Here is a 14,756-nt window from a genome sequence, read left to right on the forward strand (position 1 = left end):
TGGATGGGTGGCTGGATGGATGGCTGGGTGGATGGATGGGTGGATGGATAGGAGGATGGGTGGATGGGTTTTGGATGGGTTGGGTTTGGATGGGTTGGGTTGGATGGGTGGATGGATGGGTGGATGGGTTGGGTGGGTGGATGGGTTGGGTGGGTGGATGGGTTGGATGGACGGATGGATGGGTGGCTGGCTGGCTGGATGGATGGGTGGGTGGGTGGATGGATGGATGGGTGAACAAAAAACAAAACAAAACACAAAAAACAAAACAAACAATACAATACAAACAATACATACAAACAATACATACAAACAATACATACAAACAATACAATACAATACATACAATACATACAAACAATACATACAAACAATACAATACATACAAACAATACACATACAAACAATACAATACAAACAATACAATACAATACAATACATACATACAATACATACAATACAAAAAACAAAAAACAAAACATAGAGAAAACAAAACAAAAAAAACAAAACAAAAAACAAAACAAAACAATACAATACACACAATACATACAAAACAAAAAAAAAACAAAAAAAAAAACAATACAATACAATACATACAATACATACAATACAATACAATACATACAATACAATACATACAATACAATACATACAATACAATACATACATACAATACATACAATGCAAAAAAAAACAAAAAACAATACATACAATACAATACACACAATACAATACATACAATACATACAAAACAAAAAACAAAAAAACAAAAAACAATACATACAGTACAATACATACAATACAAAAGAAACAAAAAACAAAACAAAAAAAAAAAAAAAATACATACAATACAATACAAAAAAAACAAAAACACAACCAAAAAAACTATACATACAATACAATACATATAATACATACAATACAATATATACATTACAATACAATACATACAATACATACAATACAATACATACAATACATACAATACAATACAATACATACAATACAAAAAAAAAGAAAACAAAAAACAAAACAATACATACAATACAATACAATACACACAATACAATACATACAGTACATACAAAACAAAAAACAAAAAAAAATAAAAAAATACATACAATACAATACAATACAATACAATACAATACATACAATACATACAATACAATACATACAATACATACAATACAATACAATACATACAAAACAAAAAACAAAACAAAAAACAACAAACAAAACAAAACAAACAATACAAAACAATACATACATACAATACATACAATACAAAAAAAACAAAAAACAAAACAAAACAAAAAATATACATACAATACATACAATACATACAAAACAAAAAAAAACAAAAACAAAAAACAAAACAAAACAAAATACATACAATACAATACAATACAATACACACAATACATACAAAACAAAAAAAAAACCAAAAAAAAACAAAAAAAAACAAAATACATACAATACAATACATACAATACAATACAATACAATACAATACAATACAATACAATACATACAATACATACAATACATACAATACATACAATACATACAATACATACAATACATACAATACATACATACATACAATACAATACATACATACAATACAATACATACAATACATACAATACATACATACAATACATACAATGCAAAAAAAAAAAAAAAAACAATACATACAATACAATACACACAATACAATACATACAATACATACAAAACAAAAAACAAAAAAAACAAAAAAAAAACAAAAAACAATACATACAATACAATACATACAATACAAAAAAAACAAAAAACAAAAAACAAAACAAAAAAAAACAAAAAAATACATACAATACAATGCATGGGTGGGTGGGTTTTGGATGGGTTGGGTTGGATGGGTGGGTGGATGGATGGGTGGATGGGTTGGGTGGGTGGATGGGTTAGATGGACGGATGGATGGGTGGCTGGCTGGCTGGATGGATGGATGGGTGGATGGATGGGTGAACAAAAAACAAAACAAAACACAAAAAACAAAACAAACAATACAATACATACAATACAAACAATACATACAAACAATACATACAATACAATACAAACAATACATACAAACAATACAATACAATACATACAATACATACAAACAATACAATACAAATACAATACATACAATACAATACATACAAACAATACAATACATACAATACAATACATACAATACAATACATACAATACATACAATACAATACAAAAAAACAAAAAACAAAACAAAAAAGAAAACAACAATACAATACAATACATACAATACAAAACAAAAAAAACAAAAACACAACCAAAAAAACCAACAAAAAAACAATACATACAATACATACAATACATACATACAATACATACAATACAATACATACAATACAAAAAAAAGAAAACAAAAAACAAAACAATACATACAATACAATACACACAATACAATACATACAGTACATACAAAACAAAAAATAAAAAAAATAAAAAATAAAAAAAATACATACAATACAATACATACAATACAATACATACAATACATACAATACAATACATACAATACAATACATACAATACAATACATACAATACAATACATACAATACATACAATACAATACATACAATACAATACAATACAATACATACAAAACAAAAAACAACAAACAAAACAAAACAAACAATACATACATACAATACAAAAAACAAAAAACAAAACAAAAAACTAAATTACATACAATACATACAATACAATACATACAATACAATACATACAAAACAAAAAAAAAAAACAATACATACAATACAATACATACAATACATATAATACATATAATACAATACATACAATACATACAATACAATACATACAATACAATACATACAAAACAAAAAAAAACAAAAAACAAAACAAAAAACAACAAAACAAAAAACACAACAAAACAAACAATACATACAAATCTTGGGATTTCCTGGGTTGAGCTGGATGAAGTGGCTGGAGAGAGGAAAGTCTGGTAGTCCCTCCTAAAGCTGCTGCCGCCGCAATCCGACGTTCGGATAAGCGGTGGATGGCTGGGTGGCTGGATGGATGGGTGGCTGGGTGGATGGATAGGTGGGTGGATGGGTGGGTGGGCTAGGTGGGTGGATGGGTGGGTGGGCTGGGTGGGTGGATGGGTTGGGTGGGGTGGGTGGGGTGGGGTGGGGTGGGGTGGGTGGATGGATGGATGGATGGGTTGGATGGACGGATGGGTTGGGTGGGTGGCTGGATGGGTTGGGTGGATGGGTGGATGGGTTGGGTGGATGGGTGGGTGGGTGGATGGGTTGGATGGATGGATTGACATAGAACACCTACAATACCCTGCCATACGCTACCATACACACAATGCATACAATACAATACATACAATACAATACCATACAATATCATACCATACTATATGCTCTGCATCTGGGAGTTACAATTATAGACATTGAGTAGAGTGGCAATGGCATGATATTTTTGCAACAATTACACATACCAACTCCAGTTTTATATTTAAAATATGTATACAATTATCAGTATATTGTAATGAGTTATAATAATTACAAAAGTATCCGAATTATAATAATTTAATTTTATCATCCATCAACTCACTCAAAAATGTCGGCATGAATCGAGCAGTCGACTAAACGGGAGAAAATCACGCTCGCAAATGTTTGTTGCATAACGGAAGGCGGGCGGGCGGGCGCCATCTTGGAATAGATTTGAACATGACGTAACAAATTTGTCACATTCATCAGTTTGCATAACACGGAAATAGCACACTATATGTAATGCAACATTGTTAATTTGACGAAACACAACGCCAAAGAGATTTGAAATACTGTAGCGGCAAAACGACAGTCGCGGTGGCCGGGACGAGTGTGAAAAGATTTTCAAGATATTTGTTCGCATCAAACAAACAAGGCGTCCGTCGTGAGAAACGGCAATGAACGACAAACATTTGATAGCTTACCCGAGAAACCGCCACACGGTCGGTGGCGCCTGCATTTGATAACTCGCCTTGAATCCTGCAACAAACAAACAAGGCGTCCGTCGTGAGAAACGGCAATGAACGACAAACATTTGATAGCTTACCCGAGAAACCGCCACACGGTCGGTGGCGCCTGCATTTGATAACTCGCCTTGAATCCTGCAACAAACAAACAAGGCGTCCGTCGTGAGAAACGCCAATGAACGACAAACATTTCCTAGCATGTTAGCTTACCTGAGAAACCGCCCGCTGCGCGGGTGATTGCACCGGTATTTGACAACTTCCCCAATTCACCCGAAGACATGACGTCACATCCGTCAATTCAAATCTTCCTCGCCTGCTCGTCCAATGGCGCTTTGCACACTAGCGTACCACGTGACAGGCCACTTCACACGCGGGCGGTTGTACCTGTCGCTCACCTCAAGACTGAAAACTGCCTTCAAAAACCTAAGTGCCACTTTGCCCGCCTCCTACCTCTGCCCAAATTCAGTCTGACCAATCACAGCGCAACTGAAATTGGCTTGACCACGCCCACCTCTCCGACAGGCAAGACTGAAACCTGCCTTCAAAAAAAAAAAAAAAAAGTCACAAACTTTATGCAGAAGTGAGTGAAAATCGACAAAGTACAGCTCGTGGGTAAGGTCGGGTCCCGAACCATGGTTCCATCGTGTTAGAGGCAATGACGTTTACCACTTGACCAAAGACTCGTGTCCATGACAGTGACAGAAGGGCAACCAACGCTCACCTCAAGACTGAAAACCCAAATAATGTTGGCTCGTGAGTGAACGATTCGTTCAAAGAGATTCTAAAGATTCAGTTCACCTAAAAGAACTGGAATGCACATCAGTACTTGGGGAGCTTCCGTAGTTGGTCTTTTAGCAGGCCCCGCCCACAAGTACCTCCACATTGGGTCACGTGACTAACAGCTATTTACATACAATAAAATAAAGTATGAAAACGTTACTTAAAAACACACACAAAATCATACATACACAAGACCAATGCCGCTGGAACGAGCTGGACTAAAGGAAGACATCCGTTTAAATTTGGTCAGTTTTAAGAAATAAGGAAATCATGAATATTAAAAGAGGATTTTTTTTTAAACGACAAAGACGACAAACATTTGCTAGCATGCTCGCTTACCTGAGAAACCGTCCGCCGCCGCCGGCCCGCGCTCGGTGGCACCTGCATATGATAACTCCCCTTGAGCGAGCACACCTGTCTTCAATTGACCTAAAGCCCTGACGTCACATCCGTCGATTCAAATCTTCTTCTCCTGATCGTCCAACGGCGCTCGGCACACTGACGCCACCAGGTGGTCGCCTGTCATGGTGACTACTGTGGAAAGGCTTGCTTCGGACTATCCGTTGAAACTTTCAACACCGAACATGTTTGGATGGAGGATACCCTATCAATATGACCAAATCTCCTTTGGTTCCCGAGCAGGCTCTGGTCGAGTGGTTAATGCCATTGCCTTCAATCAAATGAAAATATTGTCAGTCGATGACAATTAACCCTTTATTTATTTATTCTTTTTTTTTAACCTCGTGTAGTGTACCTACACATATTGTCATATAAAATGTCTGCTTTTTATGTTTTAATTGGCGAATATAAAAACAAGGAATAAGACGCCAGACACGTTTTAACATAAATGTTTATTAAAAATAATAATATCAAAAGCAAATTTCAAACCAGCAATCTAATGTGAAATTGCAGTAGATATATTGGATGACAATATTTAGGCGTATATATACACGTTATTTAAAAACGACTATAAGTGTTATACTACGACACAAGTGTTTACCAGCTCAGTGGCCTAAGAGGAGAGTGTCCGCCCTGAGACTGGGAGGTGGTGGGTTCAAACCCCTGCCGAGTCATACCAGTGACTATAACAATGGTACCCATTTCTTCCCTGCTTGGCACTCAGTGGAAGGGGTTGAAATGGGGCCCCCCCCCCTGCTGCTCACTTATACTCCGGTGCGACTTACAGTCCGAAAATTACGGTAAGTTCAAAAATATCAGAGGAAGTGATAAACAACTGAGGTGATTTGGTTGCATAAGCAAGCCTAACCCTAAGCACAGCAAAAGCAAGCCTAACACAAACCCTAACCCTAAGCACAGCAAGAGCTCTGGTCGAGTGGTTAACGCCATTGCCTTCAATCAAATGGAAATATTTGTATCGAGAGCTCATCCTAAAATGAATTGTTCTTGCAAAAATTCTGCCGCCGTTGCAGTGCTCCCGTGGACTCATTTTCAAGTCAGTTGCTAAGAAACACCACACCGTTGCACAGAGACAATTCTTGAGTCATATCAAATCAATGATTTTCAAACGGGTCCAAACAAGTTTTTCCCTCATGGCTACAAAGATCTTTAGATCTTTTCATTCACTCTCGTTCACTGAAAACATTCGTTCTTTTGAACCCATCGTTCACTCACGAGCCAACACTACACTGCAGTAGTGATACACACACACACACACACACATACACACACAATGATACGACAAACACGATGACACGACTTTTCACGCACCTGCACTTAACGAGGGAATCTTGGGAAACATGTTGGAACGCGGCCCCGAGGACTAGAGCTTGACACCTGTGACCTTTGACCATGATATTTCCCTCATAAAGTGGCCTGTTATTAGGTACACTTGAAAAGGGCGGTGTACCTAATGGAGTGTCCGTGTGATTCCCTCGTTAAGTGCACCTGCGGGAAAACTTTTAGCTCCTGCGGAACGTGAAAGTGACCAAAAACTTTTCCCGCACCTGCAATATGGCAGTAAATGGCAATATTTTTTCATTTTTACATAGCTTGGAAATGTATTATGATGGAGGAGTTTACAGGTGCAGGCCGGAGGGGGCTCGGCCCAAAGGAAATTAACAGATGGAAATATTTAAAAACACTTGAGGTCACCATTAGATTCAGATTTATCATATATATACACACGTATATAAATTAAATTTCCTTGAAGGGGATTTACACTGTACATGAAAGTATTTGTAACACCATCATCAGTATCTATAAAAACCTTCAGAGGGGTTAGGGTTAGGCTTAGGGTCGGCCAGTGCGACATGGGAGCCGGCGGCCGCCAGTTCTCTTTTGTACTTACCCAGCGCGCGGAGCGCAATACTGAACGTATAAGAATGACTCGAAGCGAAAGCGGGGTCACTGCCGAGCTCGCCACGCTTGGCGAGTGGCTCCGTCGCTGCGCTCGAACACCTGAGATCCAGGGTTCGACTCCCCACCCCTGCTGCCTGCGCCCCCTGCCGCCTGCGCCGCCTGCGGCCCCTGCCGCCTGCGCCTACTACCCCCCCACGCTACCTGCGCCCCCTGCTGTCTACACCGCGCTGCGAAGCACACAACAATGCGCAGACTATGAAGGAGGTGACATTTGTCAATACTCCCTCCTTGGAGCAAATATATAACTTTTTTAAACTTTAGTAATTTTTTTCAAACTTTTTTTAAACTTTTTGTAACTTAATATTCTAGGCTATTCTAAAACACCATCTGGTATGCTTGATACACATTAGAGGTGGTGTTAAAAAAAAAACATTCCGTCATTTACTTCATATGGCTTACCGGCACAAAGGTTTGCAGTGCTGAGGACATGAGGAGACCTAGAAAGAAGCATTGGGAGCTTAAGATCAGGGGATGCTTTGAGAATAATTGTCAATTTTTTGTCTATGTGAAGCCCTTTGAGACTGTTTGAGATTTAGGGCTATACAAATAAACTTGACATTGCTGATGTATCAATGCCCGAGGGATTAGGCACATGGACGGGCAACCCCCAGCCTCGGGTTCGGATACGGCATTGCTCAAATTGGCAAATCTTAGCAAGCTACAGAAGACTTTCTGCATCACATGAATATTTTTTAGCATGTGGTTTGGAAGTTTATGCAAATGAAGTTGCTTTGTACATTTTAGAGACACACACATTGACGAGATAGCGGCAGTACTTATGTGTATTTGTTAGGTTGCTTTGGGCAAAACAAACCGCACGCAAAAGACGGGTCACATTGACCCAGCTGTCTAATTGGGGCGCCTATCATTTGTAATGTACTTAAAAATTTAAATGATTAAAATTGTTAAAAATGATCGCATAGTTAAATAGAGCATCAGACAGGTTGAGGCAAATATCTAGCATGTGGTTTAGACGTCTATCATGCAAATGAGTTTGTTTTGTACTTTTAACACACATGCACACTGGCGAGATAACGGCAGTACTTCTTTATTTCTATTTGGGCAAAACAACGAAAGGTGCATCGCATTGACCCAGCATCAGACAGGTTGAGGCAAATATGCTGCTACTCGGTGGCAGCACTTGGAATTCATCGAGCCTTTCTGATACGGTCAATTTCATAAGGATGCCGGTATGAATAAGAACACTCTGGCCTTTACTTCACTCTGAACTGGGTGGTACCACCCAGTACATGTACCGAGGCTGGCCGTGTAGTTACGCAACTGCTTTGAATTGAAAGCTAAGGTCCTGGAAGTTACACGCTGTGTTTATAAATTCAATTAACTATAGCAGCAACCTGGACTGGACAGCAGCAGCCTTCTTTGTAGTCAGACAGCCAATGGGGACGGCAAGCCCTGCAACAAAACATGCAAGAAGTTTCACATTCAAGAGATGCACCATCGATTGAGGCACATCGCGAATGATGACACCAAAGTTGACAAGCAAACACACCACTGTTGATTTTATTCACAAGAATGCCCACATGATGCATGACGATTCAAAACAAAACGAAAAATGGCTCTGACCACATTAAAACAGCTTTTACTCGTACAGAAAAATGTACCAACATTCTGCAAGATTCTGAGTTCGGTGGCCATTTTAAAGCAGGGTTGCCAAAGATGACTTACTGATCGCAACAGAGACCGTTTGTACACTGGTCGTTTGCATCTATGGGTGTCTGGCTACTTGGCTTTTGTCAACAATTTAGAATGCATCCAGCTTTTCTTTGTGTAGTTGGAAAAAAAAAATAAAGCCTGACACTGCATATTTAACAAGTCAATTTTGTTTCAGCCTAACTTTACAATTGTCTTGTCATTGAGAATGTCTCAAATGATTCCAGTTTGTATGCACGATAGACTGCCAATGCCAATGTTTAAAATGGACCACTTGAATTCAGTTCACAGTTTAATTGCAGTTCAGTGGTACACACACACAATTACAGTACAAACAGTTCATTTCATGATTAAAAAAACAACAGTAAAACAACATTGCAAAATGACGCGGCGCTGAGAGAGAAAGAAAGCGGCATCATGCAGATAGCCAGTGTGCACACCCAGTGAAAAAGTGGAGGGAGGGAGGGAAGGAAAGAAAGGACAAAAGAAAAAACGCAGTCATACTCTCCTTAAATGCTGGCTGGGCGCTTTGCCCTCGCCGCATCCGCACCCGTCCGTCTCGTGTCGGCCGCTCATCACGGGCGAAGGTTGTCTCCCCCCCGGCCGGTATTCGACGTTTGGACTCATCCTCCGCCTCGTGCCACTGCAAAAAGAAAAACGGCTCTCTGTTGCATGCGGTTCACTTCTGTGGATGTACTCATTACCTGTCTATTAAAGCTTGCTCCTATTTTAAGCTCCCTTTATTAATAGCATATGCACACATGAATGTTTTTGTTTTCTTTTCATGTCTGTTCCTATATGAAGAATTCAATGCTTATAATTTCTTTCTTTTTCGTAAAGTGCTTTGAGCTGCATTTCTTGTATGAAAGGTGCTCTACAAATAAAGTTTTTTATTATTACCCTCTGGTCCCGCGGTCCTGTCCAGTCCCTCTCTGTGCAGGCACTCGTCCGATCCAGTGCCCCAGCAATCCTGAAAGGCAGACATATTGTGTTGGTTTTGGCAAGGGGAAAAATTCCGCTAGCACCCCACCAACCTAGACTAAGGTAAGTTTGAATCAGGTAACTGGCGGCACGCACGGGCTGGCGCATGTCTCATACGGCCCTCCCGCATTGGAGCAATCCGGGTTATGAAATGTTTAACCCCTTACAAAAAGGGAGGGAGGGAGGGAGCGAGAGGAGATGAAAAGAGGCTTTGGTGCGCACTTAAGCGCAACCGGCCAGTTCCCCCTGAGTAGAGCTGGCTTGGCCCCGAGAGGAAAAAAAGAGGAAAACGTGACGTCACGGAGAGCGTCACGGAGAATCTCCTTGTCCTTGACACCGTCGACGACACTGGGACCCAGTCTGGCAGACATTATACCCTGGTATTCCACAAAGGGCAAGGTATAGCCACGTTCCACCCTGAGTGCACCAGGCCATGCAGGTACTGCCGGGCGCGTTGGAGAAAGAGAGCGAGAGAGAGAGAGGGGGGGGAAGGGAAGGGGGGAGGGAGAAAGGGTTGCAGGGGGTGTCTACTTTGCCGATTCGTATCTAGAGGGTCACAGCAACCCAAATGCCCGTGCGTGCTACTAGTTACCCTATTCAAATAGACAGGAGTAGGGAAAGCACAAAAGAAAAACCAAAGTCATACTCCTCGAAACGCTGGCTGCATCTGCACCCATCAGTCTCGTGTGGGCCGCTCGTCACAGGCCAAGGTCCGGGTCTGCTCCGGCCGGTGTTGGACTCGTCTTCTGCCTCGCACAAGTGCAAAAAGACAAACGGCACTCAGTTGCATGCAGCTCACTTCTGTCAACGTACTTATGACCTGCCCCCTCCCTGGTCTTGTGGGTGCAGCCCAGTCCCTCTCGGTGCAGGCTGGCGCTCGTCCCATCCGCCGCCCCGGCAACCCTGAACGGCAGACAAATAAGGAAATCAAATTAAAACTAACAAGTGTGTTGCATATTGGATTGCCATGTCACCACCACCTCTGGCCAGCCTTGGCCAGTCATACATCAGGCTCCTCTTCAACACTTGGCGACTGCTTTCTTTGGGTGATTCCTTCCTTTGCACCCCGCTCACCAATCGCGGGTCTGGTGGCCTCCGTCCACCGGCTCTTCGTTTCATACATCGTCTCTTCCACCTTGCAAGACAAGCACAAAAGTCTCGCTGCGCCGTCGCTTGCGCTTGCCGTCGCTTGCGCTTGCCGTCGCTTGCGCTTGCCGTCGCTTGCGCTTGCCGTCGCTTGCGCTTGCCGTCGCTTGCGCTTGCCGTCGCTTGCGCGGTCGCTTGCGCTTGCAGTCGCTTGCGCTTGCCGTCGCTGCGCAGTCGCTTGCGCTTGCCGTCGCTTGCGCTTGCCGTCGCTGCGCGGTCGCTTGCGCTTGCAGTCGCTTGCGCTTGCCGTCGCTGCGCGGTCGCTTGCGCTTGCCGTCGCTGCGCGGTCGCTTGCGCTTGCCGTCGCTGTGCGTTTGGCACTCAATGAGGGCTGCACAACATTTTGGAAAATCAATGATATGGCAGTATTGGGCCAGACCACTGCATTGAGGCAAGTTGTGCAAAATTCTTGGATGGAGGTTAACTATTTGATCGCAATGAGATCAGTTAGATGAGTTAACTTTAACTTACATCAATGACTTATCGTCTTAACTCATTACAAATAGTTAGGCAAGAAAGCATGTTTCATTTCAGACATGAAAAAAAAAAATTCTTTGCTGTCTTAAAGTGCATGTCAATAACCTCGACCACCATATGGCAGTTTTCCAATACACGTGCAGCCCTACACACATGTCACCATTGGTGTCCAAATGGCAGCCTCGGGGCAACTTGATCAACACACCACACGACTGAACACGACACTGCTTTGTAGCACTAAATATCAATGGCAACATTTCATGATTGATTTAATGAATTTGCGTCAAAGAATTCTGAATTTGTTTCAGTATGCAGCCCTCAAGCAGACATTGGGACACCGCTGGTGTAATTTAAAAATAAAAAAAAAATAAAAAAATGCATTTCACACGTTGAAGCTGCGCAGGTCGACGCCTCCAGGGAAGCGGGTCTCCCTCACAACTTGGTGACTTCAGAGCGATGCCACAGCGGTCCGGTCACCTCTGATCAGATCGTGTCACATCCCGGTCAACATCTGCAGAAACAGAAACAAATGTTAGAAACTCAAAGAGCACCCCAAGTTGTCGGTCACTTGCTTACTTGATCACAGCGGCTAGCTACTATTGGTGAGCGTCGCCCGGTCGGATGGGGCCGTGCGCCCCCCCTTTCGCGTCCGGCCTGCAAATGGCAGAACATGCAATGAGTTGGGCGCTGCTCGCATCATTACGTCTTCCTCGTGGACCGGCTCGCCCAAACACCGCCCCCTACACCTAGAGAACAAAGGACACAGCTTAGATCAAGCACGACAGTGGTAGGTTAGAAAAAGACACAAAATGTTACCGTCTCGCTCCAATGCTGCCCTACACCTAGGGGAGAACAAAGAACGCAAGTACCACAGCGGTGGTAGGTTAGGGTTAGATAAAGTGCAACAGTGGCAGGTTAGAAAAAGACAAAATGGTACAAGTCAAATTGCAAAATGGGACATTCGGGATCGGCTCGCTCCAACGCCGCCCTACACCGATGGGGGAGAACAAAGAATGCAGCAAGTACAACAGTGGCAGGTTAGAAAAAGACAAAATGGTACACATCATATGGCAAAATTGAACATTCGGATCCACATCAAAGTTTCGTTTAGTCTCCGTCCACGTAACCACGTCCTCCCCCAAGTGAGCCGTCAATGGCAACAAAGCACAAGACAACGCTGGATCCAGACAAGCCACAACCACAGCACACCTCTTAAGCAAGACCAACCATCAGAGCCCCAAACACTGGCCACACCTGCAACCTTTCCGTCGTGCACCCATAACCAAAGGCAACCACACTGCCCCCTCCTGGGCACATGATCCGCAAACGTCGACTTTTGCAGCGTGCTGCTTGATTCTTGACTTGATATAGCATTGCTCTTTTGGATAGGCCATTGCTCCTTGTGATAGGCCATTGCTCCTTGTGATAGGCCATTGCTCCTTGTGATAGGCCATTGCTCCTTGTGATAGGCCATTGCTCCTTGTGATAGGCCATTGCTCCTTTGGATAGGCCATTGCTCCTTTGGATAGGCCATTGCTCCTTTGGATAGGCCATTGCTCCTTTGGATAGGCCATTGCTCCTTTGGATAGGCCATTGCTCCTTTGGATAGGCCATTGCTCCTTTGGATAGGCCATTGCTCCTTTGGATAGGCCATTGCTCCTTTGGATAGGCCATTGCTCCTTTGGATAGGCCATTGCTCCTTTGGATAGGCCATCGCTCCTTTGGATAGGCCATCGCTCCTTTGGATAGGCCATTGTGCCTTTTCATATGGAATTATCCCATTCGGCTCCTCTTGCAGCCTACAAAAACACAGACAGCCATTAATTGTGTGCTGGGAAGCTAAAACTCGACAACCATTGTGTGTTGGGAATTGAAACTTGACAAAAACAGGTTTTCACCTGATTTAGGACTATTCTTCCTCAGTGTCCTCAACATCACTGAAAGGGCTCCTTCAAGAGCCTCCTGCTTGCTTTGTATAGAAGGATGCTGGCTGGGCGGCAGTTTTTAGTGCTACAAAAGACAAGCAAATGATTGCAACAAAAATAGACATTGAGTCGAGTGCCAATGGCATGATTTTTTACCAACAATTATACATACTAGGAGTTTTACATTTGAAAAAAAATATTATATTGTAGTAAGTTATGATAATTGAAATTATAGTTCATATTTGAATTTGATACATTCTAAGTAGAGTTTTACATTTGAAAAAAAATATAATCATCACATTGTAGTAAATTATGATAATTATTCAGGATTATAATTCATATTTTAATTTCATCATTCATCAACTCCCCTCACATTGGACAGATGATCCAGGTTGGCGGCGTCCAAGACGGGAGAAAATAACCCGGGCAAATGTTTGTTGCGTAACGGAACGAGAGCGGGCGGGCGCCATCTTTGAATGGATTTGGTCCGATTTGGACACGACGTAACATATACGTTGCATTCACCAGTTTGCATTCACCAGTTTGCATGACACGGAAATGGCACACGCATCATATAAAATAATTTAAAAAATGGTTAAGTTGACTAGAGTCAAACTAACATTTCCTATAGTCAGACAAACACGCGCTTATCGGCGGCGTCATTTACGAACCGTCTACAGACAGACGAATGAAAAAAATGCTGGCCAGCATGAAAAAAAACAACCGCGAAAGACATTTAAAATACCACCAAAACGCGCAACGACGCGACGCGACGCCACGCGCTCGGTGGCACCTGCATATGGTAACTCCCCTTGAGCGAGCACACCTGTCTCCAATTGGCCTAAAGCCCTGACGTCACATCCGTCAATTCAAATCTTCTTCTCCTGATCGTCCAACGGCGCTCGGCACACCGCCGCCACCAGGTGGTCGCCTGTCATGGTGACTACTGTGGAAAGGGTTGCTTCGGACTATCCGTTAAAACTTTGACCCCAATTAAACAATTTAAAAAAAAAACAGCCTGCGTGATATGTAAAGGTATTACAGAGCAGGACCGTTTGCCTTGTATTCTGGAGAACCGAGTTCAAGTCTTGCACATTAGTCCATATAATATCAAAAGACTACTTCTGATGGGACTTGAACCTTGGCTCTCTTGAATTCAAGACCAATGTTATTCCATGCTGCTACCTTGTCACTCAACTTCACTGTTCCTTAAGAGGCTATTTGATCTGTGACCTCACTTGGACACCATTACACCATTTTCAGGTGTACCTAATAACAGGCTACTTCATTAATATCAATATCTACAGCGTGAGTGACAAATCAAAACAAGGAACCTTG

General features: G+C 42.1%; 2 long non-coding RNA genes across 10 annotated transcripts in view; both read right to left on the reverse strand.

The window, feature by feature from the left end:
• The window catches only part of LOC148384464 (uncharacterized), an 11,738-nt gene extending 6,262 nt beyond the window's left edge, over positions 1 to 5,476 (reverse strand). Inside the window, exons 1-7 of one of the 7 annotated variants that reach the window (XR_015853525.1) lie at positions 5,179 to 5,476; positions 4,858 to 4,961; positions 4,691 to 4,787; positions 4,510 to 4,594; positions 4,270 to 4,398; positions 4,140 to 4,194; positions 4,018 to 4,072 (exon numbers count right to left, since the gene is read on the reverse strand). This is a non-coding gene — a long non-coding RNA (uncharacterized LOC148384464). Of the gene's footprint in view, positions 1 to 4,017; positions 4,073 to 4,139; positions 4,195 to 4,269; positions 4,399 to 4,509; positions 4,599 to 4,690; positions 4,788 to 4,857; positions 4,962 to 5,027; positions 5,121 to 5,178 lie in introns of those variants that run through there. The other 6 variants (XR_015853524.1, XR_015853523.1, XR_015853527.1 and 3 more) reach the window with 6 other exon arrangements.
• A 2,774-nt stretch (positions 5,477 to 8,250) lies between these two features.
• Positions 8,251 to 14,290, reverse strand: LOC148384465 (uncharacterized). Of its 3 annotated transcripts, none has more exons than XR_015853478.1 (6): positions 13,792 to 14,290; positions 13,392 to 13,503; positions 12,070 to 13,292; positions 10,517 to 12,004; positions 9,790 to 9,859; positions 8,251 to 9,532 (listed from the first exon to the last, which is right to left on the reverse strand). It is a non-coding gene; the product is annotated as an uncharacterized LOC148384465 (long non-coding RNA). The 3 variants fall into 3 exon arrangements; XR_015853479.1 differs by lacking the exon at positions 13,792 to 14,290 and having other exon boundaries at positions 10,517 to 10,773; positions 10,851 to 12,004; positions 13,392 to 13,636; XR_015853477.1 differs by lacking the exon at positions 13,792 to 14,290 and having other exon boundaries at positions 13,392 to 13,636.
• Positions 14,291 to 14,756: the final 466 nt, after the last annotated feature.

The sequence above is a fragment of the Syngnathus floridae genome, chromosome 17 (assembly GCF_059516105.1).
Source record: "Syngnathus floridae isolate MCC-2025c chromosome 17, RoL_Sflo_1.0, whole genome shotgun sequence".
Lineage (NCBI taxonomy): Eukaryota > Metazoa > Chordata > Actinopteri > Syngnathiformes > Syngnathidae > Syngnathus > Syngnathus floridae.